The 27,465-nt window shown below is 43.2% G+C and overlaps 1 long non-coding RNA gene across 1 annotated transcript; it reads left to right on the top strand.

Moving 5' to 3' along the window:
• Positions 1–478: 478 nt before the first annotated feature.
• On the top strand, positions 479–25,829 carry LOC128351788 (uncharacterized). The gene is made up of 3 exons (XR_008320041.1): positions 479–577; positions 23,155–23,228; positions 24,237–25,829. It is a non-coding gene; the product is annotated as an uncharacterized LOC128351788 (long non-coding RNA).
• Positions 25,830–27,465: the final 1,636 nt, after the last annotated feature.

Below are 27,465 nucleotides of genomic sequence, written 5' to 3'. Positions count from 1 at the left end.
ATTCTGACCTGTACTTGCAAAGTGTTTTTAAAAGCTGTCATCATATAAGAAATGCCATAAAATCCATAATGCCCCAGAAGTCCTAAATCCACAGTCCTGTCTCCTTAGCCGTTTTAGAGGTATTAAGGATGAAGAAGAAAATCATAGGGATTGGGCCGTGATACACAAGTCAAATGAATGGAAAACTCCCTCAACCATGGCTTTCGTTCAGAAATGGGAGCAGTATCTTGTTCAACCATGAAGTATCATGAGGATTATCTCTTTGAATACTGTAGATTTTTTTTCCAGAATTCTATTCTCCAGTGCACTTTGTCATAATTATTTTTCTAGTAGGGCATGAGAAGATGTTGGATGTCTGAAGTGAGATGTGACTCAGATTTTTACATTGTTTTCTTGTTAGTCTAAGAGGGAAATATTAATTTCTTGAAAGGATATATTATTATTAATATTATTGACATTATTATTATTTATTTATGTAGCAGCATCTATCCACATGGCTCTTTACAACAGGCTGCACAATCTATAAAAAGACACACAGACAACCAGAGGAAGCATTGGGGAGTGGAAGAATAATTCGGTATGCTATTATTTCGTGGATAAATACTTAGGCTTAGTTTCAGTAGAGTAGAAGTACTCGGAAGTTGTGTCTAAGTACACATTATAAAAAACCAATCATTAAATGGGTGAAATTGAAGTTTCATATACTTCTAATCCTCCATAGCTTCTCATATGGAAAGCACAGGTTTACGTTAGGCATTCAGTCTGGATTTATACTGGAAAAGATAACTTGGATAATTAGGATGTCCTCAGAACACTATTTTCAGTTATAAACTTTTTCCCATGTCACTTTCATTTCAGTGCTATTTATTTTCAGCATGTCCATTCTAGCCTCAAATTATGATAACTATAAAGAAAAGTTCTAAATTCAGCCAAACATTGTTCCATATTAAATCAAACAAGACAAAGAATTATATGGGTAATATCACTTGGATTGTCATAATGAAGTCTGATGAGAATAGACGGAACTAAAAAATTTCCGCTGAATAATCCTCTGCTTTTTAACAGCCGTAATAAAAACCAATATATTTTGCAAAAATATCCAGGGCTAAATTAGATGACCTTCCCAAAAGAACTATAGCATTCTGATTTTTGAAGACATTCTTTGGATGTACCGGATGACACTAACAGTATGTATGTCCAGCAAAGGAAGATCACATAGAGCTGCTGAATTCTGGAGTGAAGCAGCCTGGGTACTCAGGCTGAGAGGGAGGCTCACACCTCCCTCAGGGACATATTTTCAGGTGGCACAGAGCAAAGGCAAGAGGAGGTCAGTGAAATTGTTCTGTGCAGCTACTTTGGAACACAACAGTTGCATGCATGCTTCTTTTGCCACATACACAGCATTAATCAGCATATTGGCCACTGATTCCAAACACATACGCACAACAAATGCCCTCTTCAGGTATTAGATCTCAAAACCAAAGACAAAATACCATTGCAATTAAGGAGCTGCATTTTTACATCATAGGCCAAGGCAACATAATAATCAATATTGCAGACAAACATCCTCTGTTGTAGCAAACATCCTCTTTGCTGAAAGCAAGTGAGTGGCAAATAAGTTGTACACAGCTGGCTTAGATTTGTCTCAGGCATATGCTGCATGCTTTCAATGCTTATAAAATCATGCAAAGTAATGCTACAGGTTATGCAGGACTGTATACAAAAATGCAGGGTAAAGATCACAGAGAGAGAGAGAGCTGCGAGTCAATCAACCACCATTTAACTCAGAGTAAGATGCCAATGTAATCAACATCTATGCATTCGCCAACAATGGATGCCAGCTTTGAATGCCCAATATGATGAGTACACGTGCAAATTGGGCACATCTCATAATAGTCACGATTCAAATAATGAGCCAATGAAAAAATGTAGGCAAAGGAACTCTTCTTGGAATACATCCAGGCAAAAAAACCCCACCACATTCTTATCTTGGAATACGTTTGAAAGCTTCAGCAATATTTATTTATTTATTTATTTATTTATTTGAAACATTTGAAACATTTGATATACTGCCCACTCCGAAGACTCTGGGCGGTGTACAAAAACATGCAAAACAAGACAGCATTAAAATTACATTCTAAATAAAACTAAAGTAACTAACAGTGGGGTGTGGGGCGGGGGGAATAGATAAACTACAGAATAAAAGCCTGGCGGGGGGAAAAAGTCTTCAATAAAGATTTTAAAATCGACAAAGAATGAGCTAAACGAATCTGCAGGGGAAGGGAATTCCAGAGAAGTGAGGCGGCAACCGAGAAAGCCCTTTCACAGGTTCTAGCTCCCTGAACCTCTCAGAAATCAGGGACCGACAAAAGGGCCATCTGACCAGATCTGACCAGATGGGATGTAACTGGATGGGAGAGGCGGGTCTGTAGGTAAACAGGTGCCAAACCCGCAAGGCTTTGAAGGTCAAAACCAGGTCCTTAAATTGAACTCGGTAGCAAATAGGCAACCAGTTCAATGACCGCAGGAGAGGTGTTACCCTGTCATATTTTTGGGCACCCATAAGTAAACGAGCTGCTGCATTCTGGACTCATTGTAGCTTGCCGATCATCCTCAAAGGTAACCCTAGATAGAGGGCGTTACAATAATCTAGGTGGAAGATAACAGTGGCATGGGTCACTGTCATTAATGCTTGCCGATCAAGGTAAGGGCGTAATTGACAAATCAGATGGAGCTGGGCAAAGGCACTTCTGGCTGCAGCCTCCACCTGCTGTTCAAGCAGGAGATGCGAATCCAAAAGGACGCCCAAGTCATGTACAAGCTCTTTCGGGGGCAGCACCACCCCATCTAAAACAAGGTTCACATCCAGCTGTTGGCCAGTATGAGGGCTGAGTAAGAGTAGTTCAGTCTTGGAGGGATTCAGTCTGAGATTATTTTGATTCATCCAGACCTTAACAGCTTTCAGGCATCGAGTAAGCACAGAAACAGCATCTCCAGAATAGTCTGGGATGGCAATATACAGCTGAGTATTATCAGTGTATTGGTGAAATAGCAATAGCAATAGCAATAGCAATAGCACTTACATTTATATACCGCTTTATAGCCGAAGCTCTCTAAGCGGTTTACAATGATTTAGCATATTGCCCCCCAACATTCTGGGTACTCATTTTACCGACCTCGGAAGGATGGAAGGCTGAGTCAACCTTGAGCCCCTGGTCAGGATCGAACTTGTAACCTTCTGGTTACAGGGCGGCAGTTTTACCACTGCGCCACCAGGGGCTTGTCTGGAGTGAAATCTCACTCCAAATTGGGAAATGACCTGACCCAGTGGCTCCATATAGATGTTAAAGAGCACAGGGGCAAGATCTGAACCCTGGGGAACTCCATAAAGGAGTGGCCATGGGTCAGAGCATCTGTCCTCAATGCATACCAACTGGACACACCCACTAAGGTAAGAATGGAACCACTGTAAGACAGTGCCCCTGATACCCAACCCACGCAGGTGGACAAGGAGGATAGCATGATCGATAGTGTCAAAAGCTGCTGAGAGATCTAGAAGGACCAGGAAATGGACACTACCCTCATCAAGGTCCTGAAAAAGGTCATCTACCAGAGCGAACAATGCTGTCTCTGTGCTATGCCAAGGCCTGAAACCCGACTGATAAGATAGCCAGTTTCCTCTAAGACCCTCTCAAGCTGGGCACATACAACCCTCTCTAACACTTTCGCTACAAAAGGGAGGTTGGAGATCTCCCAACATATTACCACTACTATAGTTGGCTCACAGCTTGGCAACTGAAAAAGCAAGACGAGCACCTGTAGCATATGGCCAAGAGTGATGGAGGCATGTACACATTAACTCACCAGTTACGGATGTGTCATTGCAATCAACATAGAAGAAGTTAATTAGTGTGGCAAAATGATCCTCTATTGATCCATCTATTGCTGAATGATCCTCTATTGATCCATCTATTGATCCTCTATTGATCCATCTATTGCTGAACTATAGGTCTTCAAGGATATGCTTACCTGGGCAAAACCTCAATACATTTTGAGCAGTACTCCCAAAGTTTGATACATGAAAATATATGAAATATTTGTTTTACAAATAAGAATATTCAGTGATGAGCTAATGAAAAAAATGCAGTAAATATGTAGATTGTTAATCTAAAATACCATACACCAGAAAAAGTAGCCTAAATTGTTTATTAATTCCATGCAATTGTATTATTAAAATATATTGCATTATATAGGCAATATTAATGTGACTGTATATTATGTGACTAGGAGTGTCATACATGTACATAAAAACACATAATGGTCACATGCTGGAATGATATCTGAAGGGATGAATTCACCATTGTTACTTTTAAAATCATAATAGAAGGTTTTTCAGTAACTCCTTTTTCCACTATGACCATTAATATAAAATCTTAGTATGTTTTATAATAGAAGCCTTACAGACAAGGTGGAAAGGTTTGTGCCTCCAGAGAACCAAGGCTTATTTAAAGAGGAGACTTATACCCACATCACAGAGCAGTAATTGGGATCTTTTTCTGAAGGCCTCAAAATCAGACAGTGGGAGCAATGAGCTGACTGCCCTGTTATATTTCTCCTTGCACTGGCCCCATAATATAGCCAACTACTTTTGCATATTAGTAGATAGAACTGAAAGAATCATAGTGAAACTTTAAGGATACAGAAAAATCGAAGTTTAAGGTTGATGAAGTAGTGAGTAATAAGGTTAGAAGAAAGATATCCCTGAGTGAAATGATATGGCCATTAGTGCTTCATTCGGTGATGTTCACTCTAAAAGTGAGAATAGTTAGAATTTCAAAAGTGTCATGAATGATATTCCATAACCTTACCTTTTGTAATTCAGAAATTACTATGTACAATTATATTATTCTGGTTTCTCTATTTTAGGCTATACTTTAAAAAATTTTGGATTACTCATCTCATGACAATAAGCCTGAGGATATTTGCTTGCATTTTATTTTCTAGTGACGTTTATCTGGGCCTCATTTCATTTGGATCTTCTAAACATATCTTCAAATCAACAGCCAGAAAAGAAACAGAGGCTATTCACACATGCAGCCTAGCCCAGGCTAGGACTAGGCTGCATATGCAAAGTGTCAGGATTAAATGGCTTCCCTCCAGCCCACCGCCATTTCTGGGAGGAAAGAGCAGCCATGCTGATTGTGGCAGCTGCTCTAACCAAAGTCCTGGGGCACCCTCCATTTCCAGTTCCTTTGATTGCCGTTGTGCTGCCGCTCGTGTGGGCACATGGTGTGTGGGTGGAAAGGATGGCCACTGCTTGTCTACTGGGGAAGGCAGGCAAGTTCCTGCCTTTCCCGCCACACACCCAGCAGCAGCCATGAGGTCATGTGAAATGCCTCATAACCAGTTTTTTTTTTTTTAAAGTTCCGCTATCAATGTATTCTACAAGTCAAATTATTTGGGGGAAAATAGGAACTATTTTGCCAGCTGGTTTCATACTGAATGCTGATCTGTGTTGTTGATCTTGGATTTGACACTGTTGAGGGATAAATCAGGTTCCATGGAATTTAATCATGAACATTTCATGTACACAGAACACATAATGCCCAAATAAATATGAATAAGATTGCACTAATAGTCAGCTCTTCACAAATATCTTAAGAATATTTTTGGAGGTTGTAGATGAAATGTGTTGGAAAAAGGCAAGAGAGAATCGTTGGCAATAGGCAAGCAATAATGAATAACAATAGTTGAAAATACTAGAAGATAGGAGTGAACAGCAAAATGGTGGATGATTTTTACCCATTCTTTTGTCACTGGCAAAGGACTTAGGAAGGGGGTAAGATTCCTTCTCATCAGGAATCACTATCCCAACCATTGCATGGTTAGATATTGATCCTGATTAACCAAGATGCATTACAATTAGCAAGACTAGAATGATGGCAGTGTAATGCAGAAACATTTTTGGCCATTCAGGAGAATTTTGTTCAACACCTAGGAAACATGAATAAGGAGAAAATTAAACACTCATTTTGAGTATCATTTTCAAATGAATATCTTGTAGTTTCCAAACATGAATGTATTTTATTTCTAAATTCCTCCGAGTGCAGTTCACAAGGGTATGCATGTGCACAAAATCCCTAAAACAATTGTATTCCATAAAGTAATATTTTGATTTGTTTTTGAGAATTTTATCCCAGTGGGAATCCTGTAGAAAGAGGATGTTGGGAGTGAGGGAGAAAAAATCTAGGACCAACAAACGGAACACAATGCATAATCGACTTGTGGAATTCTCTGCCACAAGATGTGGTGACAGCCAACAACCTGGATGGCTTTAAGAGGGTTTGGATAACTTCATGGAGGAGAGGTCTATCAATGGCTACTAGTCGGAGGACTGTGGGCCACCTCCAGCCTCAAATGCAGGATCCCTCTGAGTACCAGTTGCAGGGGAGTAACAGCAGGAGAGAGGGCATGCACTCAACTCCTGATTGTAGCTTCCAGCGGCATCTGGTGGGCCACTGTATGAAACAGGATGCTGGACTAGATGGGCCTTGAGCCTGATCCAACAGGGCTGTTCTTATGTTCTTAAAGGAAAAGGTGGGGAAAGGAAAATGAGATAATGCCATAAACTCTTAGTTATATCTACATAAGTCTTCTTTGTGTTTATGAGGTAAGTAGCATGTTGCCATGCAGGAAAATAAAATCTGAAGCTGCAGAGACAGAATTACAATGGGAATGTGGAACATAAGAAGCATGACTATGGGAAAGCTCGACACAGTGAAAAATGAAATGAATCGGCTGCAGATTGACATCTCAGGCATGAGTGAATTAAAATGGACTGGAATGGGACACTTTCCATCAGAAAATCATATCGTTTACTCCTCAGGACACGAAAACCAAAGAAGGAACAGTGTTGCTTTTATAGTCAGGAAGAATATAGCAATGACAGTACTTGGATACAATGGGGTCAGTGACCGACTAATATCAATTAGATTTTGTGGACAATCCTTTAACATGACAAGTCTATGTCCCAACGACTGATGCAGGAGCAGAGGAAGTTGATGGGTTTTATGCTCAAATTGACAGAACATGCAAGCAAGATGTGATGCTGGTGGTTGGAGACTGGAATGCCAAAGTTGTAAAAGGTAAGGAGGAAAACACAGTCGGCCTATATGGCCTAGGAAACAGAAACAAAGCACAATGACTTAGTTTCTGCCAAGCAAATGATCTCTTCATTGCTATCACATTCTTCAAACCACCAAAGCGGCACCAGCCTATACACATGGACATCATCAGTTAAACTACACAGAAATCAAACTGATTACATCACTGGTGAAAGGAGGTGGAAGAGCTAAGTTACAACAGCAAAGATGTGGCCGGGGGCCGATTGTGGAACAGATCACAAACTGCTCATGTGCAAATTCCAAGTCAATCTAAAGCAGAAAAACCAAGCTATCCAGCTTCCACAATATGATCTTGAGAATGTTCCCACAATTTTCAAGGAGAACATCAGGAACCACTTTAAAATTCTGAACCTCATTGATAGGGAACCAGAGGAACTATGGAATGATATCAAAGAAGTTGTTAAGGATGAATATGAAAAGAGACTGCCAAAGACCAAGAAACAGAAGAAAGCAAAAGGGATGTCAGAACAGATGGTGGAAATTGCCCAGAAGAAGAGAGAAGCCAAAGTCAAGAAAGATAAAGACCTCATGAAGGAACTTAATAGGGAATTTCAGAAAGCTGTTAGAAGAGACAAGGAACAGTACTACAATGACATCTGTAAAGACCTTGAGGATGGAAATAGACATGGGGGTGGAGAGGAAAGTTTTCCAAAAGATCTCTGAACTCAAAGGGAAGTTCCAACCTCGAATTGGTATGTTAAGGGATGCCAAAGGAAAGATAGTAATTGACTTAGGGAAGATCAAACAGAGATGGAAGGAGTATACTGAAAATCTGTACAGCAGGGATGTCAGCATCAAAGATACTCTAGAAGATATTCCTTACTTGCAGGAACCTCTAGTATGAGAAGTTGAAGTTAGATCAGAACTCCGGTCATTACCAAGTCAGAAGGATACCAGAATCAATGGAATGGCTACATAAATATGTCAGGCCACAGAAGAAGAATCAGTCAAGTTACTAACAAAACTATGCCACCATATATGACACGGTGACACTGTGGCCAACAGACTTAAAGAGGTCAGTCTATATACCCATGCCAAAGAAAGGAGACTTAACAGATTGCACAAACCATTGCACAATGCCCTTAATTTCACATGCTAGCAAAATAATGCTCAGGATTATCCAACGGAGATTAGAGCCCTATGTGGGAAAGGAAATGCTGGATGTTCAAGCTGGTTTCAGAAAAGGCCGAGGAACAAGAGACTCAAGCTGGTTTCAGAAAAGGCCGAGGAACAAGAGACATCATTGCTGATGCATGCTGGATAATTGAGAAAGGGAAAGAATACCAAATATCAGTCAATATGTGCTTTATTGCCTACAAAAAAGCCTTCAGTTGCATCAACCATGTCAAGTTGTAGAATACCCTTAGGAAAATGGGCATCCCAGAACATCTCATTGTTGTCATGAGAAACCTATACACAGGACACTAAGCCACAGTCCAGACAGAACATGATAAATCAGACTGGTTCCAGATTGGGGGAAAACTAAGACAGGGTTGTATACTTTCTCCTTATTTATTCAATTTATATGCTGAACATATACTGAGAGATGCTGGATTGGAAGAAGATGAGCATGGCTTTAAAGCTGGAGGAAGAAACATCAATAACCTGTGCTACGCTGATGACACCACTCTGATAGCTGAGAATTTGGATGCTCCGCAAGCTCTAGTAATGAAAGTCAAGGAGCACAGTGAAAAAATGGGACTACAACTAAACTGATGACAATGGGTACAGCAATCAGCCTCAGAATTGATGATGAAGACATTGAAGTGGTGGATAGCTTCTGCCTTTTAGGATTGACCATCAAAGGTAAAGGATCCAGCAGTCAAGAAATGGGTCACAGATTAGAACTTGTTAGGGTTGCAATGAAGGCCTTGGAAAGGATATTTAGATGCTGTGATGTGTCTATACCTACAGAGATTAGAATTGTTTGGACAATGGTTTTCGTGACATTCTATGGATGTGAAAGTAGGAGTGTGCATGGAACCAGCTGGTCTGGTTTGGTTCGAGTCCAGTTCAGTCTGGCCTCCATCCCCCGTCCAGCCGTCCAGTCTTTTCTGGGGGGCATATCCGCAAATTTTATTTTTAAAAATAAATAAATGAATAAATAAATAACACCTCCAGCCACTTTGGGAGGCTTCCTGTAGGCCATGGGGGGAGGGGGGTTCACTATGGTTTCCCCTCCCCCTCTGGCCTCTCAAATCACCACCGCGGCCGGGTAAAATGACTCTTTTTGGCCCGTTCGGACCTCTGTAAGTGCATGCGGTGGCCATTTTGGCTGCCGCCATGCATACATAAATGGCCTCTGCGAGGCCTGGCAGGCCCATGGCCTTGCAGAGGTCATTTGCACACGTGCTGCAGCCATTTTAGAAAAAACAAAATGGCCACCATGCACAAATGCACAAATGACCTCTGTGAGGCCATTTATGCATGCACGGCAGCAGCCAAAATGGCCACCGCATGCACTTACAGAGGTCCGAACGGGCCAAAAAGAGTCATTTTACCCGGCCGCGGTGGTGATTTGTGAGGCCAGAGGGGGTGGGGAAATCATACTGAACCCCCCTCCTCCCATGGCCTACAGGAAACCTTCCTAAGTGGCTGGAGGTAATTTCAAAATTATTTTATATATATATATATATATATATATATATATATATATATATATATATATATATATCTGAAAAAATCTGCGGACTTGTCCGGAGGTTCGGTTCCAGTCTATACGGAAGTAGGATGGGGTTCAGTTCGATCCCGAACCCCCAAACCTCCAGACCGAACCCCCAAACCCCTAGACCAGTCCGCACATCCCTTTGTGAAAGCTGGACTTTGAAGAAGCAGGACTGAAAAAGCATTGACACTTTTGAACTTTGGTGCTGGAGAAGACTTTTGAGGATACCATGGACAGCCAGGAAAACAAACAAATGGATCATAGAACAAATCAATCCAGAATTTTTGCTCAAGGCATAAATGACAAAGCTTAAACTTTCATACTTCAGACACATTATGCAAAAACCCAGCTCCCTCGAGAAGTCCATAATGCTTGGAAACGTTGAAGGAAAGAGAAGAAGGGGATGACCAGCAGCAAGATGGATGGACTTGATTATGACAGCAATGAATGCACCACTGAGAGACCTTAAAGGCCAAGTTGAAGACAGATAATCCTGGAGTGAATCTATCTATGTGGTCGCTAAGAGTTGACACCAACTTCACAACACTTATTTTTATTATTTATTTATTCATTCGATTTGTACACCGCTCTTCCAAAAGTTGCTCAGGGCGGTTTCCAAAAGTGGCTCAGGGTGGTTAATCACTTAATCAATCAATCAATCAAATCATGTGAGCCTGTAAAGCTTGTGAATGTTCCTGCAACATCATTTCATTGCATTACTGGGTCTGCATTCCTGAACTGCTTTCTGACCTGCACAACCCCGGGATATCCTTTTCCTTATCAATCCTAGACTCTGTTGATCACTGGATGCCCACTGCAGCATGGCCCAAATCCCACCACCTTCTTTTTTCCTGTCCATCCCAGGAGAACCTACTCTTCCCTGGAAAAAATTGAAGTCATATTTCTGCAATTACCTCCTCACCATATAAAGCCCTGATTTTACTCCAGCAAAACAGAAGCCTATTTTCCTTCACTGCCTGGGCCCTGAAGACCAGGTAATATATAATCATTTGTCCTTTCCTGCCAACTTGGAAGGGGATGCCAGTTCTTATGAAGCTGCTCTTCAGCCTTAGATTATCATTCCAACCTTACTTTGAATGTGATTGCTGAATGCTACAACTTTTAATCTGTTCACCTTCCTGATGAATCTATCAATCGCTGTGTCACAGTATTGTGTACCTTAAATGTAACTTGTGACTGTCAGCTTTACTGATGAAATGATCACAGATCAGACTGTTATGAAAACAAACTGTTGCAAACTGTGTGGAAAAACTGCTACTAGATTGGAAACATGTGCAAAAAAGGGGACACTGCTAAGGTTTGCAAGTCTGCTGTCCACTCCACCATATTCACCATATGAAGAGGATGAGACAGATGAACCACTTCCTGGTACTGTTTTAATTCTGACATAATCAGAGCCTGCTTCTCTACATTGTGAAGTTAAACTTAATGGCCATGAAGTATGGTTGCCGGCTGCTTCTGGTTCTCTGTAATTTCCCATCTGCTTTACAAGAAACTCCTTACTACATAAAATCTGCGCCTGCAACCTCAAGATATCCACCCCTGGGGTTATGGGGAAATAGGAGCTTCCCCTATTTCCATATATGGATACTTCACTGCTGTCCTCGAATGCAAAGGATGTGCTGCAGAAAGTGTATGTGTCACAAAAAGGAATTTCAATATTGGGCAAGAAACATCAGAAGGATCATCAGACAGTGTTAGACCCAGATAGCATGGAACCCATATTACAGATGAGGGAGCATTCATATGCTGATATGAATGATGATTTCTAGGACGTTTTTGCGGATACTCCTGGCACTGCCATATATTTCAAGAATAAAATTCCAATGAAAGCCAATACCTGTCCAACACAAAGTGAGGAACATACCATAGCATTGCTAACTGCTTACAGGGGTGTTCTTAAGACTATAGCATGCTGACGTCATAGAGCCTGCTGATTCATCAGAATGGGTCTTTCCTATTGTTCTTGTGTGCAGATCAAATGGTACACTTTGAATGTGCATAGATTTAAGAGATGTGAACTCCAACAACCATTACCCAATATCAATGAAATGCTGCTTATTCTGAAAGAGGCCTCAGTGTTTACAACTCTGGACTTCAGCTATCATCAAATTCCTCTGCTCAAAAGTTCTCAAATTACACAGCCTCCATTACCTCAGAGGCTCTTTTTCAATACCAAAGACTTCCCTTTGGATTAGCCTCTGCAGCTTCCGTATTTCAAAGAATGATGCATGCAGTTTTGGAGACTACAGATGGCATCACTTATTTTCAGGGTGACATTTCAGTGGAGGGCAAAATTATTGAGGAACATGATGCTAAACTGACAGAAGTCTTAAGAAAACTCTGACAACAGGGACTTACTATTTCTGCAGAAAAATATCAGTTTTGTACACACACTTGGTTATGTACTTGGGACACACAATATCTCAGAGTGGCATACATTCCAAAACAGACTTGGTGAAAGTTTTTTCACCAAGAGAGCCACACAAGGATGCATTTCGATCATTTTTAGGATTCTTTGAGTATTACTCTAGATTTGTGAGTCAAACATTGCCTCAAACATTGCTCCATTGCATCTTCTTTTTTAAAAGAATGTAGCATTTCACTGGGATACATCCTGCAAGGCTAGTTTTCAGACTATCAAATCAGCCATTGCTGAAAACCCTGTTCTCAATTGTTTGGACACCAACAGGCACACTGTTGTAACCACTGATGCTTCTGAATATGGTTTCGGTGCTGTCTTGACTCAGCAAAAAGGAGACATGGAAGTTACAGTTGCCTTTACTTCCAGAGTGCTTACTGCTTCAGAGAAGATGTTTTCTGTCATTGAAAAAGAAGCTCTAGCATTTTTCTGGGTAGTGAGGCACATACTTGTGGGGAAGAAAATTCTCCTTATGGTCAGACCATAAACCCCTATCGGCTTTATTTACTATTTGGGAATCAAGTTGAGCAACCCCAAGAATAGCCAAATGGATCACCACTTATGGATTTTTATTTCCAGGTGGAATATCTTCCACGTCTTTGGAATACAACTGCAGATTGTTTATCTCAACTTCCACTTACAGGTCAAGAAAAGATCCCAGAAGAAAAGTGTTTACTGAACTTAAACCTTACATAACTAATGGATGGCCATGCAAAAATAAGGTATCTGAACATCTTCAAACATACATGCACATAGCAAGTTCCTTCTCAATGAGCTGGTGCTGAGGACTGATTTGAGGTGCCAACCTCCTTACAAGCAAAAGTGATCAAAATTGTCCATCAAGATCACCTGGGAATGAGCTTGACTAAAAGGAGAATCAGAGAAGGTTTTTGATAGCCAGGCATGGACAAACACACTGAAAATGTGAGCAGGCACTGTATGGATTGTGCTGTATGTGACAAATCGCAGGAGACCTTTACCACCCCCTTGATTCCAGTACAGTGTCTCAATGGTCCCTGGAAAAACCTGCTTTGGATTTAATGGGTCCTTTTGATAACCAACCCACAAAACAAACATTTGTTATAGTGATGGTGAATTACTATTCCAGGTGACCAGAAGTTTCATTTGCTGACATCATTACTACAAACAAGGTAATCCAGTTTATGGATGCTGTTTTTGAGAGAGATGGTCCTCTCAAAGAGCTAGTGACTGACAATGAGACACAGCCTACCTTATTTGAAATGGAGCAATACTTGTATAACCATGGGATAAAACACAAGACTATTTCCTTGTGCCATCCAGAAGGAAATAGCTTAGTGGAAAGAATGAACAAGTTACTGAAGGAAAGTTTACAACTGGCTACTACGCAACAAGAACCCTGGAAATAGGCAATCAGTGAAACTCTATTTTTTAATTGAAGTACTCTTCATTCTGCTACAGAAAAATCAGGTTTTGAACTGCTTAGAGAATGCAAAACTACCAACAAACTTACCCAATTGCCATAACTGATAGGGCTTTCCATGCCATCTCATTCTAAGGTTGCAGAGATTTGTGATCGGGTAAGGGAGAAGCAACAAAAATACAAATTGTCTGTGGATAGGAAATGGGGTGCAAAACAGCAAACATTTCATCTTTGTTCAAGTACTTTGTTCAAGTATGGATGCCTTATAAAGTGAGAAAGAGATGTCCCCGATATTCTGGACCAAAACAAATAATTGAAATCAATGGTGATCCTATCATATAGGATGGTGGAAAGAAATTGAACTGCTTGAGAATTTCTAGCATGCATACTATGAGAAAAGAGGGAAGGGAGTCTGATCTTCAGACAGAAACTGAAGAGGAATTTGATCTTGCATCCAGTTTTGACCTCACAGAGGAGGCTGATGAAAGTGATTACTAACAGTTCCTGTGCCAGAGAACACAAGAACTGGGAGAATTAGGAGAAGAGTGTATAACAGGAGACCGCCTAAAATACTTTAATACTTTGTCTCTGGTTTTTAAATGAATTCCATTCTGGTTGTTATAAAGGAGAGGGATGTGTTGTATTCTATCGAGTAAGCTTTTATGTTTTGTTGTTGAGAAGTTTGTCCCAGCAGGGATCCTGCAGAGCATGTGTGTGGGTGAGGTAGAGTCAGAAAGGAAAAGGGAGGGAAAGGAAAATGAGAAAATGGACTTGTTTCTGAATAAATACTTCGTTAAATCTACATAAGACTTCTTTGTGTTTATGAGGAAAGCAGCTATAAAATAAGAGTTTAAACTTTTCACATTTTAAAAGTACTTTGGAGATTTAGCACAAGACCTTTTTAAAGGTGGGGGGGGAGGCAGAAATCATCCATGGGCATCTGCATCAATTTCACATTTCACAATTATCTGATGGTTTAAAAGAGTATGAATTAATTTGATTAGAATCAGTCTACAAAAGTATATACAGATGTGGATCCACTTAAACTGATATGGAAACAAAGGATTGATCATTTTTGTGAATAAATACAAATGAAATTGCAGCCAGAAAGGGAGAGAGGAGTTCATTGACTGAATGAAGTGATATCCATCTTTGTTTTCTAAGCATCTGCTTCAATAGATAACTGAAGATTTTATCTGTCTAAGTGAAATTCGGGGAGGGTTTGTCCATTTGTTTATCTGTCACTATTACCATTTCGTGTAATTCCCCTTTCTAACCCCATATCTCTGAAGATAATCAATCAACCTAGTCATTTGGAGGCTGATACTGCAGAGACTTTCCTCAAGATGGCAGCAACATTCTACAACCAGTATATAGAATATAGAACCAGAAATTCATGCTGTCTTTTTCTCATATGTGGTTGGCACATATCACCTCATTGGCATGCTCAGCCTTTTCATGTTTCCAGAATTACCCCAACATGTAGGAAATGGTTAGTCATTCATGCACACTAGGTTAGTCTGAGCTCTACTCTTCAACAAATGCCATCTACTATTAAAAAAATGTAAAAAGAAAAAAATATAAATTTATCACTTTGTACCCTGATCACCTCATTAATAAATATTAATGATGTACACAAGACGGTAAAAATTATCAGAAAGAAACTCATTCCCACAAGCTATAAAAATGAATGAGAAATCTGTAATCCTAGCAGATACAAGAAACAATATGTATTGCACAAAAATTAGCTATTAATTTAGAATACTTTAAATAAACAATTTCAATCCAGAATTTTCACTTGAGGCACAAATGAACAGGCTCAAACTATCGTCTTCGGACACATTATGTGAAGACCCAGCTCCCTTGAGAAGTCTATAATGCTGGGGAAAGCTGAAGGAAAGAGAAGAAGAGGACGACCAGCAGCAAGGTGGATGGACTTGATTATGACAGCAATGAAGGCACCACTGAGAGACCTTAAAGGCCGAGTTGAAGACAGCTCATCCTGGAGATAATCTATCTATGTGGTCGCTAAGAGTCGACACCAACTTGATGGCACTTTATCAATCTATCAGTCAAATAAACAATAAAATAAAAAATAATTATGTCTAAACTAACTAAGCAATGCTGCTCTGGTGCTACAGGGGAAGGCAGATTTTTTTCAATCTCCCTTTCTCTCTGAAGCTGGAGTCACAATGGGTTTCAGAGGGAAGGGGATATTGATGAAAATTGACCATCCCTTATAGCCACAGTGTAGCATTGGCACCACCAGGTGTCAGTCTATAGGCTTACAAATTAAATTCAGTTTCGTTGGTTCAGAAGTGGCAGACAGTAACCATGTGAGATTATTCTTGACAAGGACTGTCAGGTTCCACATCTCACTGAGGCTGCTCCATATGAAATGGATTGTGGGGTGCCATATCTGGGTACAGATGGAGAGAAAGCAGCAGCTGCTTTGCAACACCAGCATTCTTGTATGCACCTGAAGGGGTGTAGTGTCAGTCAGCTACTGGCTGTTGGGCTTTCCTAACCAAAACTCCAGCTTATTATGGCAAAGCTGAGGTATCTTGTAGGGTATTTACAGGGCTGTCTGAAATCCTTCACTGAGATACTCTCAGGTGCCAGACAACCTCCTTCTGAAAGGCTTCTTTCAGTTCTCGTTACTTCTCTCCATTAATTATATTGCTTATATAGGAAAGTGGGCCAACCCTACCAAAGTGAGGATAACCCTCTGTCTCTCCCATCTGTGCCTAGGTGTATATACCTTGAAGATCATAGAGCAACATTCTGAACTTTTCAAAATACTAGTCAACCCACACAGAGCATCTGTGCGCTCTTTGGGGCTGGCTGTTCACCCCTCCCTCCTGCCTCACTCTCCCTCCCCCTCCATCCCTCCTGCCCCACACTCTTGCCCCTGTTCCCCTCCCTCCCACCCCACTCTCTTGCCCCTCTTCTCCTCCCTCCCTCCCCACTCTCTTGCCCCTCTTCTCCTCCCTCCCTCCCCACTCTCTTGCCCCCTTCCCTCCCTCCCACCCCACTCTCTCTTGCCCTCCCTTCCTCTCTCTCTCACCCTCCTGCCGAGTCTCTCCTGCCCTCCCTCCTGCTCTCCCTCTTGCCCCACTCTCTCTCCCTCCCCCTCCCCCTGCTCCTCTCTCCTGCCCTTCCCCTCTCCCCCTGCCCCACTCTCTCTGGCCCTCCCTCCTGCCCCACTCTCTTTTGCCCTCCCACCACTCTTACCCTGCCCCCTCCCCCTCCCCCTGCCCCCTCTCTCTTGCCCCCTTCCCCTCCCCCTGCCCCATTCTCTTGCCCTCCCCTCACCCCTGCCTCACTCTCTCTTGCCCTCCCTCTCTCCCTGCCCCACTCTCTTGCCCTCCCCCTGTGCTCTTGCCCTCCTTCTCCCTCCCCCCACTCTCTTGCCCTCCCCCGCTTTCTTGCCCTCCCCTCCCCATGCTCTTTTGCACTCCCTTTCCCCCACTCTCTTGCCCTCCTCCCTCTCCCCGCTCTCTTGCCCTTCCCCCCGCTCTCTTGCACTCCTCCTCCCCCACTCTCTTGCCCTTCCCCCTGCTCTCTTGCGCTCCCCTCCCCCACTCTCGTGCCCTACTCCTACCCCCTGCTCTCCTCCCCCTTCCCTCCTCCCCATTTTACTCTCCTTACCAGGCCCCACCACTGCTCCTCCTCTCAAGCAGCGAACAGGGAAGTCCCGCCACCCGGTTCCCTCCCATCCCAGCATCCCACTGGTGCCTGGCCTCTGCTGTCAGTCCTGCCTCCTCCTGGCTGAGAGCCGCCTCCACAGCCGGGCCCAGCGCCTCCACGGCCTGGCCCACCGCCGGGCTGAGTGCCACCTTTGCGGCCGGGCCCGCCACTCCAAGTGCCACTTCTGCAGCCCGCCAGGCCCACTGCCACCGCTTGCCAGCCTCTGCAACCAGCGTCTTCGGGGCCAGCTACCTCTCCCCCGCCCCCACCTTCTGCACCAGTGTCTGGGCGGGGACAGGCCCAGGCTGCCGGGCCGAGTGCCACCTCCACGGCCGGGCCCGCCACCTCGCTTTGCCTCCATGGCTGGGTCGGACCCACCGTCGTCGCGGCGTGGCACACGGCCGGCCAATTCTCCTGGGTGCGCCAGCCAATCAGGCACCTCCACCACCCAGCCAATCAGGCTGGGTGCTGGGACACACATTCAAAGGCACACCCAGGAGAAATAAATATATAGATTGAAGAACTAGTGTGCCATGATCCAGGGCAGTGTAGTAGGGCTCACAATGACAATGTAGCAAGAATTAAAAGAAAGCTTCTGATATTTATCACAGGAGCCACAAAGAAAAATAGTAACTGCATTTCCTCATTCTCTAGGCATAATATGTTCAAAGATTGTAGCATGCTCATTGAAGAAGCTGATGCAGTGTCAGGGACCACAGATCTCAAACTGTGACACCTGGGCAATAAGGCCAACACCTTATTCACAGTGCTTGAAAAGATAGTCAGAGAAGGACCTCTCAGCAGTGTTTGATACCATCAGCCATGTTATTCTTCTGGACCACCTCTTGGGTATGGGGTACTGCATTAGAGTGTTTCTGGTTGTTTCTTGGGGGGAGGTACCAGTAAGTGGTGCTGGGGACTTCTGCTCGACTCTTTGGCTATTGGCCTGTGGGGTCCTGCAGGGCTCAGTTTTGTCCCTCATGTTGTTTAATATCTACATGAAACTGCTTGGAGAGTTCACCAGGAAGTTTGGACTGAAGTGTCATCAATATGCAGATTATACTCAGCTCTTCCTCTCTTTGTCATTGGATCCTAGGGAGACAGAGGATGTACTGAACCAGAGGCTGGAGGTGGTGATGGACTGGATGTGGGCTAGCTGGATCTGGGTGTGGACTATCTGGATGTTGAATCCAGATAAGACAGAACTGTTACTGGTCAGTAGGAAAGCCAATCATGATGGGGGAATTCAACAAACTCTGGATGTGGTTGTACTCCCTTGAAAGAGCAAGTGCACACCTTGGGGGTATTGCTTTGGATGATCAGTTGGAGGCAGTAGCCAAGGACACCTTTTCACCTTTGGCTAGTGTGCCAGCTGTGTGCTTTTCTTGAGAAGGCAGATCTGGCTATGGTTATCTATGCCTTAGTCACATCATGCAATGTACTTATGTAGGGCTGTCCTTGAAAAACAAAATTCAGAAACTTCAGTTGGTACAGAATGCAATGGCTAACATTCTTTTTGGTATGACTAGTTCATAAGTCGGATTTGGCAAATCAGGGGAATTTGCTTTGTGTCCTGACACTGAGGGAAGCTTGATTGTTATGTACACAGGACAGGGCCTTCTCTGTTGTTGCCCCCAGTCTCTGGAATATCTTTTTTATTTGTTCTGGCTTAAGGGTTGCCAGTCTCTCCATTCACCTACTGCTCTGCCTTTATCTTTTCATGGCTGCTCTTCATGGTGTTTTTAATGTTTTTTATTGTTTATACTTGATTTTAATATTTTAATGTTATTGTAATGGAATTTTATTGTATTTTAACTTTTGTTAACCACCTTGGGATGAGTTTCATGGAAGGCAGTATAGAAATTGAACAATCAATCATTCACACAGCTGTTGTAGAAAATACAAATGTGTATCATACAGAAGAAGACAATAGATGGTCACAATTGGGTCTAGTAGACATCAATTTTCCATTAAGTCATAGAGATGGAGAGTAAGAGTACCCATATGATGTGCACAGTTTCCCTCCCCCACACCCTGCATTTGATTAGACACAATTGTAACAGAATTACACGAGAGCCAGCGTGGTGTAGTGGTTAGAGTGCTAGACTAGGACCGGGGAAACCCGACTTCAAATCCCCATTCAGCCATGATACTAGCTGGGTGACTCTGGGCCAGTCACTTCTCTCTCAGCCTAACCTACTTTACAGGGTTGTTGTGAGGAGAAACCCAAGTATGCAGTACACCGCTCTGGGCTCCTTGGAGGAAGAGCAGGATATAAATGTAAAAAATAAATAAACAGAATACAAACACCTGAAGCTGCAAACACAATGAAATTACTGGTCAGACTAATAAACCACAGCTCTTGTATCCATGAAATAGCAGATCATAGAGCAGCATATCTCATCCAGTAATCATAGATCTTGAGGAATGTAAAAGTGTATTATAATATATCTTTGTTGATAAGAACTGGTAATATGTCAAATCAGAAAGTGACATACACAGACTCATGGAGCACATGCCTTATCAAAATGGCATAAATGTATCATAATGTCAGAAGGGTTGATAAACATAATTGTTGCAAACACTCTCCTCATACCTGAATCTCTTCTGTATCTCAGCCAACTAATGGGCAAAAAACCCCACACTGAGCAGCTGATTTGAGATATAAAATACATTGCTTTAATATCTCTCCCCCCCCCCCCACAGTATCCTTGGTGGCCTATATCACAGTACCTACATGAGTGTAGTTCTCACACTTGCATGCACAATGAGTACCATTGGGCCAGCTATCCACTCATCCAGCACAATAGTAAAGGCAGACACATGGAATTTTATGAAATCATAACAACTGAGGTGGAAACCCCATATCAACACACAAACAGGGGACTTATTCTGCAAGCAAGCAATTTATTTTTTGACAGGAGAAAGTAAAGTATATAACAATATACTGTGTGTCTAGAGAATCTGAGCAAAACTCAAAGGTAACATGCAATGAACGATAAAACTTTAGGGATATCCATGAGCAGTTGACTTTCCATTGATAGTGAGTGTATATCAGAACTGTACTCCTGTGGGATGCAATATTGTCTCAGCATTATTGAGTCTCCCTTTGTGGTGTTGCAGTCCTCCAATATGAAGCTTTTTCAGGTATGTGTTTTTTCTGTCAAAGAGTGCTTCTGGAGCAAGGAGAGAGTGGAGCAAGAAGAGAAAATGGTTGTGCTCTTGCACAAAAACTCTTTCATTTCAGAAGTGTTGGGAGCTTCAGAAGGGAACAGACAATATTATGCTAATTTACACATTGGGTTGCAAGCATCCACATTTTGCCTTGGTCTTTCAGCTTGACAATAGGCTTGGGAACAATGCGTCATAGAAGAAATTCTACAATTCCAGCTTTCTCTATCACTTGCAATATATGCACCTGATTAATTTCATCCTGATGCATCATACAATGTTTCCTTAAAATGCCACCTGATGTAGTAAATGTTCAGGCAGAAATTCAATGTCCATAATCCAAATAGCCATAGTACAAGAAGGCTGGACAAAAACGATCTGAAAACAAATGTTTTACATGAATAAGCTTCATGAAGCCATAGGCTTGCACATTCCCCCTCCCAGGATATTAGAACTGGAACAGAACATGAGTTGATTCTGGTTTGGTATCTTGGCTTGCTCTAATTATAGTTAGTTAACAAACCACAGAGCTTTGGGTTTGTACATAACAGCAAAATGAGGCTTGTTCTTAAATGGAAAGTGCAAAATTTCATTTTCCTTCTCACACACACAAGAGAAAGCATATATAAGAAGAGAAAGCATGCAAGCCTGAGTCTCCCTTAGGCTAATTCATGAAGCATTAAACCGTACTTAGTGTTACATTTTAACCAGCCCAGAAATTTGCTTCAGTTGTTTTTTTAATCCAACACACTATAATCCTGAGTAGCTGCTCTTACTTTCTTCCTCACTTTGGTAACTGTGTTTCTTTACACACACAACTTAGGGATAGAAGAAGTAGAGTTTTAGGGATTAAACATCTGAGATATTCTCCCTTAATTCTGCCAAGTGAAAGACACAAGATGTGGACCTTTCATTCTTTCCCATCTTGTACTGTTTCCATTCCTCTCAGCTCCAGCTCAGGACTTGAATGATATCTGCAAGAAATTAAGGCACTCTTAACTGATTTTTCTAGGTGCAAACAGCAATTTGAGAAGGAGAAATCTCATGATTACTGCATAATCAGGGAAACCAGGGGCGTAACTAATGGTAGGGCAGGCAGGGCACGTGCCCTGGGCGCCACTTCAGTAGGGGGCGCCAAAAAGTGCCATGACCCCCCCGCCGATCCCCTCCCTTAATGAAAAAAAAAATTTTAAAAAATAAAAATTTATTTAATGGCAGCGTGTGTCCTCCGAGGTGAGGGGATGGCTGTGGGCGGCGGGGGAGCAAGCGGAGTCTGGACTCGTCCCCATAGCGGCGGCTGCCACCAGAGCAATGCCGAGGCCTGCCGTGTGGCCCAGCATCGCTAACCAACTGAGATGGGGCAGGAGCGGGGGTGAGCAAGCGGCAAGCAAGGTCCTTGACTTGCTACACCGCAGCGGCTGAGCTCGATGGTGCTGAGCTCCTCGGAGAGCCTGGAGCTGAGCCAGTTGTCACTCTTCAATGGCGGCGGTGGCGCGGGGGGCATGCTGAGCTGCTCCAACGAGAAGGAGCAGCTGCAGGGCCTGAACGACCGCTTCGCCGGCTACATTGAGAAGGTGCACTCACTTGAGCAGCAGAACGAGGAGCTGGAGGGCGAGATTGCGGCACTGCCGTTCAGCCCGGCGTTGCTTCTAAACTGCAAGGTGCGCCTACGCAGTTTCAAGCTTTGGTGCGCAGGCACACCTTGCAGTTCAGAAGTGACGCCGGGCCGAACGGCGAACGGCAGCGCCGCGATCTCGCCCTCCAGCTCCTTGTTCTGCTGCTCCAGCGAGTTCACCTTCTCAATGTAGCCGGCGAAGCGGTCGTTCAGGCCCTGCAGCTGCTCCTTCTCATTGGAGTGGTTCAGCTTGTCCCCCGCACCACCCCCACCATTGAAGAGCGACGACTGGCTCAGCTCCAGGCTCTCCGAGGAGCTCAGCACTGTCGAGCTCAGCTGCCGCGGTGTAGCAAGTCAAGGACCTTGCTTGCTGCTTGCTCACCCCCGCTCCTGCCCCATCGCAGTTGGTTAGCACGCCGGGCCACACGGCAGGCCTCGGCATTGCTCTGGTGGCGGCCGCCACTATGGGGATGAGTCCAGACTCCACTTGCTCCCCGCCGCCCACAGCCACCCCCTCGCGTCAGAGGACACACGGCAGCAGGCAGCTGCCTCCTGCAGGGCCAGGCTCTCTCTTGCTAGGAGAGAGAATAAATTTTTTTTAAGGTATTTATTATTTATTTTTATCCATCCAAAGGCTCTGGGCGCTTGGGGGTGGTGGTGGAGGGGGGGGGGCGCAATTTCAGTGTTTGCCCTGGGTGCCGTTTTCCCTAGTTATGCCTCTGAGGGAAACTATATGTGGGCTAAACAGACATGGATGCTTCAGTGGTTTGGACTGTGTTTCATAGCTTAGGAACCGGTAGTGTTTCCATAATGTTAAGCAAAACCATTTTGAGAAAGAATCCCAAGTCACTTGTGTCCTTTCTGAATATTTTCTTACAGAAGGAGGGGGGGAAATGCAGATCAGGTCTCAAGTATGCCTTCTTTTTTGTCCTACAAGTTCACTTAGCTTAAGATATTGACATGCTGTTGATCTTTTTTTTGCAGACTGTGAGCTGTCAAAAGTTTTAAAGAGACTGGGGGAAATCCATTGTGAAAAAACCTGACCCCGCAAAACAGCTGTAAGGCATTATCTATGATGGATACACAAGAGCCCTCGATTTTGAACTCAAATCCCCAAATTCCTCCTCCCCTTTTTCATCTACTTACTTCCCATTTGTCATACCCTCTGTTCTCCCATCTGGTGGCAGTTTTGTAGATCTGACAAATGCTTGGAAACTTTCAATTCTGCTTTCTGCTTTGGTTTCTCAATTCATTTACTGTTAACTTCTTAAAAGCCTCTTTCCCAAAAGCAGTCACTTTGGGTGACACGTTTCAGATTTCCATGATGTTAAGGAGGTAATATTGGGACTATTTATGTTACTTGCCCTCCCCTATTGCATATCTTTATGGCTTCCCGATTACACTGATCGACAGACACTTTATAAAATAATATTCACAAACGACCCCATTGTTCAGCATGCTGCTGCATCCCATGCATTTACTCATGGCCATAAATTCAATCACATTACTCTAGCTTTGGCAGATTTACACTGGCTTCCTATCAGTCAATGCACTGACTTTTAAATTTTGCTCAGAGTTTTTCATTACCTATCTGAAACTTCCCTTTCACACCTATCAGAATTGGTCTCCATTTATATATGCCCTCAGTTCTTACTTTCTAATAATAAATCTCAAATTCATCAACCCCCTTGTCAGGTCTCTCATCCATGGGCAACAGAGCATTCACCTGTTATGCCCCTGAGCTGTGGAATTCCCTCAACTGAACTCTCATCTCTAAATCCCCTGAGCTTTTTAAATCCTTCTTTGATTCGCACTTATTAAAATTTGCTTTTAATATTTGATCCACTGCTGACATATGCTGGAGGCTTGACTGGTATGATTTAAAAAAAAAAAAAAGCTGTATAGCCAATGCAATGAAATTTGCCAGTGTAAAGAAAAGCGAGTGATTTTATTGGTTTTTTAATATAATGTAATGTATATAACATATATAATATAAAGACTCTTTTGCCTCAGTGCAATGAAGCTATTCCCAGAGTAATCTCTGATGTAATGTTTTTCTTCCACAGGACTGCTTTTGGAATAATCCTTGAACTCATACATATGAAAATATCATATCAGAATGAGATGTGCATGCTACTTGTTCCAATGAGTGAAAGCTACAACAGTAGATCCAGTTGACTGAGCAAGCTGCATGACTGACTGATTCCCATAGCCAATTGGTGCAAAATGTGATATCAGATATATCATTTCTGTTTCAAGGTGATCATACACAGAGCCTAGGCATTGTGTCCCATTAGCCAGCATATCTTTTAGTTAAGTAATTTCCCTAATATCCAGTCTAATCACACCACATTGCAATTTTCCATTTAATGTTGGAGCCCTCTTCACATTTTTCCAACTCCTGACTATGGCAGCTAAAATTCCATATGCATGCAGAGCATTTTTCCCTGCCATGCTCTTCTATCTGGCAGGAGAACCTGACATACAGAGTCTGTTTTCTTTATTTTATTGTTGTTATTTTATTTAGAATAGTTACATACAGTTTTTTCAACAAAAAATCATTCTCAAAGCAGTTCAGGTAGCAGAGGGAATTGGAAGGTGGTTCAGTGAATCTAGGGCCGCTTTTGCACGTAATGTGAAACCGAAGGTTGCCGGATATGTATATAAGGGAGGGCAAAGGATCCTGGGGTCTGGCCTGCTGTGACTAGAGATGTTCTTGGGTGGGCTCACTCTGGCAAAGCAGTGAATGGAGATCAAAGCACACTCCTGCCCCTGTGTTGGCTTGCTGCCAGGGCACTAGCACACTCATGAGAGGGCCACTGCAGGACATTAGGCTTCCAAAAACCTTTGGTCCCAAAAGGAGGCCTTGCTTGCGTAGGCCCCCCATGCTCTCTATTCAACAATAGAAATTTTGCACAGCTACTCCCACCTCTCCAGGAACAGCATCTGTCATCATCACATATGTTGAATTGCTCCTTTCACTAGAGCAATGCTGATCATGCTACCTGGCCCTTCTCAAGGCTAAGCCCCGCGCATATTCCCCAAGGGGAAGGGGCTGGGCTCCCCTTCCCCAACATAATTGTACAAAAATCATACCAGAGTCATTCAAGGGTTCCTGGTTGTGGCTGCCTTTTCAATCTGATCCCAGATATCACCACCCTGCTATATGTTGCCGTCCCAGTGTGCTAATGGGGTGCCCTGATTATGTTGCCACCTGAAGTGCATGTGCTTGTGAGCATACATCTTTTTTGCTTCATTTTCAGAGAGCACTTAGTGCCCTCTTGCCATCCCACCGCTTTCTCTTCTGGTTGCCAGGAGGGAGGAACAAAGGACAGAGTGGGAAGAGAGCATGCCGCGATGTGACTTTGCCTTTTGACATGCTTTGAAGCTTGGGATGTCACAGCATCCCTGTTGCCAGGCAACTGCTTTGTTAGATCAGGGACGGGATGGGGGCGAGTGCTTGGAGAGGTGGCCAGTGAGAAGCACTACAGGCCTGAAGCGGGCACAATCCCAGGTGGGTCTGCGCTGCCCTTTCAATGATTACGGCCCCTAAAATTCAACAAAACTGTGGTTATGGCGGCATCAACGTTAAGGCACAACACTGCTGCTGATAAAAATTCAGATCACAGCTGCAAAATTCAGTACAAACCAAATTTTCAAATTGTGGTTTGGTGAGGCAAATTGTGGTTTGCTGCAGGTTGCTTTTGCTGCAAAATGCATTTGCACGCATTCAAACATAACCAAGTGGAAACCTTGCCCTGTATAACTGCTGGTTTGCATTACATGTGAATGCAGCCTAAATCTAAAAACAAACAGAAGGAATAAAGGGACAGACACTAAGCAGTTTGAATAGAGACAGGTAGATCTCCTGACCAAATAGGGACAGGTAGACCTCCTGAAAAGGGCCTTTTCAGTTGTGGCCCCTCAGATCTGGAACACCCTCCCTGAAGAGCTTTGCCATGCTTCCCCCCGCCTCAGTGTTTCTTAAAACTAAAAACACATCTTTTTAAAGAGGCTTTTTAATTTTTCACCTGTCACTTATATCTGGTAGGGTCTTTAGTTTTTAAAATTCGTAGTTTCTAGCTTTTTAAATAACTTTTAATTTGAAACTTAATTCAGCTGTAATTCTGATTGTGGTTTTAGTTTGGATTTTTAACTTAATTTTGCTAATTTTGTTAGTCGGATTTTACATTGTAACTATTTTATATATGTTGTGAGCCGCCCCAATTAGTAGTGTATTGGAGAGTGATGTATGCATATTTTAATTAAATTAAAATAAAATAAAATAAATATAAGAGAGCCACCACTTTAAAAATTGCCTCTTTGGTCAGTTAGCCTGGGTAATTTTAGGGCAAAAAGGTAGTTGCCAGTAAGAGCACAAGCATAGCTCATAAGGATAGATATAGAAGCTTGTTTATTTAATCAATTTGCAAAAGTTACAGCACAATACCAATTATAGGTGTATGAGTCTTCCATGAAGGAGAGAGATGGGCCAGGCATGAAGACCTATCTTGTTGATATTTCTGATTTGAATGTCAAGCATTCCAAGTCACTAAGAAGGCCTAATTTAATGGTCAATTTCTGTAAAATTTAAACTCCGTGATTATATTAAACGATTTATTGAGGCCCTCCACACAAGGAGTGTGGAGAGCCTGCAGGGGTTTTGTGCTGAGAAGGCTTGACCCGCTCTCCCTGCACACGAACACGCAGCTTGCCCTGGGTGGCCAGATTGGCCACCCACATGATTACCAGCTCCGTCACAGAGCCGGTAGGGGTAGCCGGGATCAGGGGCCTCCAGAATGCCCCACATAAGTGTGTGGGGAATTTGGGCGGGGGGGCACTGATGCCAAGAGGCTTATTATAGCCCCCCATTCAGGAGTCTTCTTGTGAGTTGCCACAGTACAGAGCCACAGGTAACCAGGTAAACAGGGTTAGCAGAGCGTTCACTCTGCTAACCTCGTTTAAGGAGGTGGGAATTAAGAGGCCTTGCCACCAGGAGCCGTACAGTTCTTACACGTGGTGGATACTGCACTGGTCTCCCTAAGCGCTGTTTCCACTGCATGTGAGAATAGCCTCATTGTGAGGTGCATCACACGACACTTATGAAGCACCTGACAGGGTTCTGTGGGGAGAGTGGGCTTAGCCTTCTCTCCCCACAGATGAGCAGCCGCTCATAGCTGGGTGACCAGATAGGCCGCCCACATGGCTGCCAGCTCCATCACAGAGCCGGAGCAGGCTGTGGGGATCAGGGGCCGTGTGGCCCCCAGAAGTTCCAGGATGCCCTGCGCAAGTGTG

Source organism: Hemicordylus capensis, chromosome 3, assembly GCF_027244095.1.
Source record: "Hemicordylus capensis ecotype Gifberg chromosome 3, rHemCap1.1.pri, whole genome shotgun sequence".
Classification (NCBI taxonomy): domain Eukaryota; kingdom Metazoa; phylum Chordata; class Lepidosauria; order Squamata; family Cordylidae; genus Hemicordylus; species Hemicordylus capensis.
Note: the sequence above shows the minus strand (reverse complement) of the source record. Positions and strands in the feature narration are given on the sequence as shown.